General features: G+C 32.0%; 1 long non-coding RNA gene across 1 annotated transcript; it reads right to left on the reverse strand.

Annotated features, from left to right (window-relative positions):
- Nucleotides 1–258: 258 nt before the first annotated feature.
- On the reverse strand, nucleotides 259–4730 carry LOC132728804 (uncharacterized). Its single transcript, XR_009625530.1, has 4 exons — nucleotides 4594–4730; nucleotides 2952–3044; nucleotides 2060–2245; nucleotides 259–1336 (listed from the first exon to the last, which is right to left on the reverse strand). It is a non-coding gene; the product is annotated as an uncharacterized LOC132728804 (long non-coding RNA).
- Between the last annotated feature and the right edge of the window lie 892 nt (nucleotides 4731–5622).

A 5622-nucleotide genomic window follows, 5' to 3' on the forward strand; every position in this document is an offset into this window, starting at 1 on the left:
CATGATGTAAAGTTTTTACTACACAAATATAATGTAAAACAAAGACCTCTGCACCACCACCCACCCCCGGCATGGCCAATTTTTATCCAAGGGCTCAAAATTTGACCAAATTTGGTAGACACCATAAGAAGATGTTTCATGCTAAACATCTAGGCTCTAGCTCATTGGGTTTTTTAAAAGAAGATTTTTTAAGTTTTTACTATACACATATAGTTTAAAAACAATGAAACCCCTGGGGGGGCAGTTTTGATCCAGGGCTTTTATTTGAACAAACTTTGTACACACTTACCAGAAGATGTTTCATGCTTAATATCTAAACTCTAGCTATTTGGGTTTTTTCAAAGAAGGTTTTTAAGTTTTTGCTATACACATATAAGGAAAATCAATGACCCCCGGTGCGGGGCCAATTTTGACCTCGGGGCTTTTATTTGAACAAACTTTGTAGACACTTACCAGAAGATGTTTCATGCTTAATATCTAAAACTCTAGCTATTTTGGTTCTTTAAAAGAAGATTTTTAAGTTTTTACTATATGGCATATAGGGAAAATCAATGACCCCTTGGGGCCGGGCCAATTTTGACCCCAGGGCTTTTATTTGAACAAACTTGGTAGACACTCACTAGAAGATGTTTCATGCCAAATGTCTAAGCTCTAGCTCTTTGGGTTCTTTAAAAGAAGATACTTTGTCTAAGCTCTAGCTCTTTGAGTTCTTTAAAAGAAGATACTTTATGTCATTTTCTTTTGGTTGCCATGTCAACCAGCGTTCTGCGTGAAATTAAATTCTATGAACAGTATTTAAAGGTGACCACCAAAGGAACATTCCTGTAAAGTTTGGATGAAATTGGCTTAGTGGTTTATGAGGAGATTTCATTTAAAGTAAAAGTTTACGGATGGACGCCGGACGCAAAGCGATCAAAAAAGCTCACCCTGTAACTTTGTGACAGGTGAGCTAAAAATAGTTAAGTGATCTTATTTTCCTGGTGAAAAACTGGTGGCACATTAAAGTTCTATACATATTATGATATTTCAAATATTGGAAAGTTATCTCTAGTTATTGGTGAAAGACTGGTGACTAGTTTTCTCCTCAATGTCATTTCTTTTTCTAATTAGATTAAGTCATGGTACTATATTCATGAGACTTTCGACATCACATCTAAGAACTCATTATCAAACATTGCAAAGGGCAGGCAGTCTCCTGGTATTCCAATTTCTTTTAAGTTTTATAAAACCACAATTTTTCTATTTCTTAAGTGTTTCCGACATGAAGACACATCTACATGTATCTTTCCTTATAGCTCCTGCTTTATCTGTTCTATCACATAAGCGCCTCTGTTTCCTGAAATATTTGTTTAGAAAAAGTTAATTGCAAAATTAAATTAAAATTCCAATATTTTAATAATTTTTTTTTTTTTGGGGGGGGGGGGCAATTTTCAGCACAATTTCCTTCCAGCTTTACTGGTTGAGGAAGACCTTGGTGCACCTATGTGTATGATTTCAGGCACATGGATACCATCAATGTTCCATAAATGAGCTTTCTCACATGAAAAAATGCTGAGCTTGAACTTACAGCAGTGAAAGGAGTCAATAAACTAAAACAATCAGTCACAGACCCGGGTATTTTATCTATTTGCTTAGCAGCAATTTTTTCAAAATTATTCAAATTCATAAATGTGAGTGATTCTGGCTAAGTGATGATAAGATGATCATATATGTCAGATATGTTGGAGTGCTAACACTGCTTACTGTGAATATTCAATATTTTAATGTGAATTGTCCTGAGGTGAAAAGGAAAGGAAAGCTGAATTCCTAAATACATCTTACATGTCACAATTGTTCTTGCTATTAATTTTGTTCCTAATTTCTTGTATAAGATATTTAAATACACTAATTCTTTTTTATAAATTTGGCTTTTTGTGACAATAGTCTAACCAGTGACAGAAGCTCACTGACTTAAAATAAACTGTCCTGTGTCAGCCTTTAAACAAGTCAAGAAAAAAAAGCTATTAGAAAATAATAATTAAGAAATATCATATACAAATACTTCTAAATAATCATGTACCTCTTCCTTAAATGCCCATGCTATTGAAAGAAACATTTTCCATTTATTCACTTCAAGGTTAGTCAGATTGACAGTCTCACATTTTAGCCTTTATCTCTCATGATTTCATTGTCATTGACCCTAAAGCATCCTTAAAATCGATATCCTGCTGTTCACATTCATAAATCTGACATGTAGGCCGAACTTCTGAAAAATAAAATATAATTATTATTAGATATACATATAGTATCCCAATTATTATGTTAGTTGATATCAAATCAATAATTTAAGCAGCTAATGTTCGAAATTAGCAGTAGTCTCAGAGCCTGACTACTAAATTTCTCCTCGGGCTACCAACTTTTCACAGTAAAAAGCCTGACCAGGCTACTGTATTTTCAGAGGCAATATAAACAACTGTTTTGAACAAATGAATCGTGCTAGTGAAATGTCTTTTGGGCAAGTAAATATTTCAATCTAATAGTCCGACCAGCCAAGTCGATTCAAATCCTAATTTCGATATTCGATCATATAGTATCGACTTTTGTACTTTTATGAAAATTAACGCACACAATTTTTAAGAGATACAGCGTTTTCATTGGATGACAAATAAAGTTGGACACTAAAGTAATTATAGTACATATACAGTATGTATTAAATGTCTTTACTATCTACTATACTGTCCTGAAATTTCAAGAAAACAACTATCTTTAAAATCCATTGTCTCGGAAGTTGCAAAACCAAGTAAATGAAATTGTTCTGGGTTTGTATTATTCTGTACAACTTCTGATCACAAAAGCTTCAAGGACATTTATGAGTGAGTCAGGTCCTATCCTGAAAGATTGTTGTTCAAGCATTCAAAAATAACAAAGTTATAGCTACTAATAGCAAAAATCAAGAAAATTTAGACATTTACCTTGAATGTTAATATGGTGGTCAAGTTAATTAAGTTTAGTCTGGTCTATTTGAAGGGTTGTTGCGGCCATGTATGAAGACAATACACCAAGATCTGAAAAAGTTATGAAACAAGGTTAAAGTTTTTTGACAGCAATAGGAAAGCCGTCGTGACTAACAATATATTTTGGCCCTAATGCAAACTGAAAATTCTAGCCTATAACACTGTTGAGACTAGCTGTTCAGCATTTTTTCAATAATAAATAAATGCAATGATTAAGTCGGTAACTTGCAAGTCTTCTAACATTTTTACAAAGAATGAACATATGTATTTCTTCCTAATAATTCTAAAATGATGTTCAGTCATTTATATTATAACAAGATATCGGAAAGATTATAGATATATCAGAAATGAATTGGCCGGTGGACTTTAATGTCAATCATAGAGCTCTTATGCAATAAGTAATGGTAAGCAAACATCCAGCATGAAATTTTCAAGTAGCCAGAAGTTAAATAAAATTATTAAAAATACTTTGTCATGATTCAACTACTGCTGAAAATTGACCCACATGTTTGATTACAAATTTATAACATCTATATTGTCCATAGAAATAATAAATTAATTTTCAGCCTCTTTCTCTTTGCGCTTTCACACAGATTTGAATTATTCAAGTCCATGATTTTCAGAAGGAAAAAATCTTCTGATCATCAAACACTAAAAATTACTATACCAACTGCAAATTGCAGTCTGTGCGAAAGGCTGTCGGTCCTCGGACCTCGCCAAATAAAAATCAGGAGGGCCTAGATAAATTTTGATACAGTGATCGAATATCAATTGTACACAACAGTTAAATATATTATAAACTTATTTCTATGTTAATAGATAGTCTATATACAATAGATATGAAAAAGCAAATCCTACACAACAGCCAACACTGTAACTTCGAATCAGGGTCAGCTCGGCCCTAAAACGTACTTGGCCCTCGAGTCAGCTTGCAGCCTTATTCCAACTCAGCACGGGTCAACTCGGCCCATAATTATATATTACTGGTAATGATTACTTTCTTACTTTTGATATGTTTTCATCATAACTTTCATGGTTTAACATTTTCACACTACTGTAACAGACATCTACTCAAGGATATTGAAAAGTTTTATTGATGAAACTTTGAAAGTACCAATTTGTATGTGAATTTGTAGAGAAAGAAAGAATTTACAATTTAAACGCATATTTTGCTTCTCCAGATTTTTTGTAAAAAATATCATTAAAAAAGCATTTGTCATATTAAAGAACAAACAGTATTTAATACAATAAAATTCATTGTCACAAAAAATCAATCTAAAAACTCTATTTATTGATCAATATTTAACGAATATTGTCTTGTCTCTTGATATCTCTTCTTCAGATAATTATTCATCTTAAAGATAATTTCAAACAATATGTTATTAACTAAACAATCTATATCCTAATCCTAATAGGGCCTATATGGTTTTAATAGAGGGCCGAGTTGACTAAGTCACTTGTCCCGAGTTAGTGTAGGGCCGAGTTTACCTGTAAATTCAATAATGTAAACAATCCTTGACCTAATTTCGTTTGTCTAACAAATTAACATCTGCAAACACAAAACGATTTTGAACAAAGAAATAAAAGCATTTCCACAAACCTTTGCGATGTTATTCATCAGCAAATCTATGTCTTGAAATCTGAAAAACACGAACGTTATTCTGTCGATGGTCCGAACGGTGTGCCCTACTTATTAGTCTAAACAAAGTTTTACCAAATTGTATCCGTTAATTCCAGAATACTTTAAAAAGATTTGTATTGAAATATTGTTTTTTTATTATTTACATAATAATATTTTTGTTTCAAACGCTTTCATTCTATGATAATTTGCGAACCATTTTTTTGCAAAAATAGTATGCCTTTTTAAGTCCACATATTGTATCCATTGTTTCCTCTTGAGTTATCGACGTAAAAAATTCAGCGGTGGCATAAAATGCTATTTCAATAAATGCTAAATATATACAAAAAATACTTTTATTTCCCTTCGGTTGACTTATATGTAAACTTTTCAGCATATCTGCTACAAAATTACACCTTATTTATATTCAATTTATTGTACATAGGTACATGGACACAAATTTTTCTTTGGCCTAATGCGTAATAATACTGATGTTTTTTTTTTTCGTACACGTTTAAGATTATGTTCCAATGATGTAAGCTATCATTGAATATCATCATTTCAAGTTTTTTTTAACATCATCTTTTTCTTCAAGTCATCCACGTTTGAAAGTATACATATAGTTCTGCTGCACTACTTTCTTGGTCGCATTTACTACTTGTTTTCTATTGAGCTTAAACAGAAGTCAATTAGGTGTTGTTCGTTCTTTTTAATATGGGCAGACCGTTAATATAGAAAGGAAATTTTTTTTTGAAAAAATTTCCTTCCAAAAATTGCAAATTATTGCAAATTATTACTTAGTAAAGGATAATAATTCTGACAAGACATAATGAATCCGTATGCGAAACACTAGGTGCACGACTTCACATGCTGATTAACATTGCTGTAAAGGTTCATGACTCTAAGTCAAATACTTTCTGAGTTTCGAGCGACACAAGCTTAAAAATGAAAATGTTTACTAAGTCAAGGGCAATAACTCTAAAAATACTTAATATATCCACACAAAAATAC

This window comes from Ruditapes philippinarum, unplaced genomic scaffold (assembly GCF_026571515.1).
Source record: "Ruditapes philippinarum isolate M1 unplaced genomic scaffold, ASM2657151v2 ctg9566_1_1_1_1, whole genome shotgun sequence".
NCBI lineage: Eukaryota > Metazoa > Mollusca > Bivalvia > Venerida > Veneridae > Ruditapes > Ruditapes philippinarum.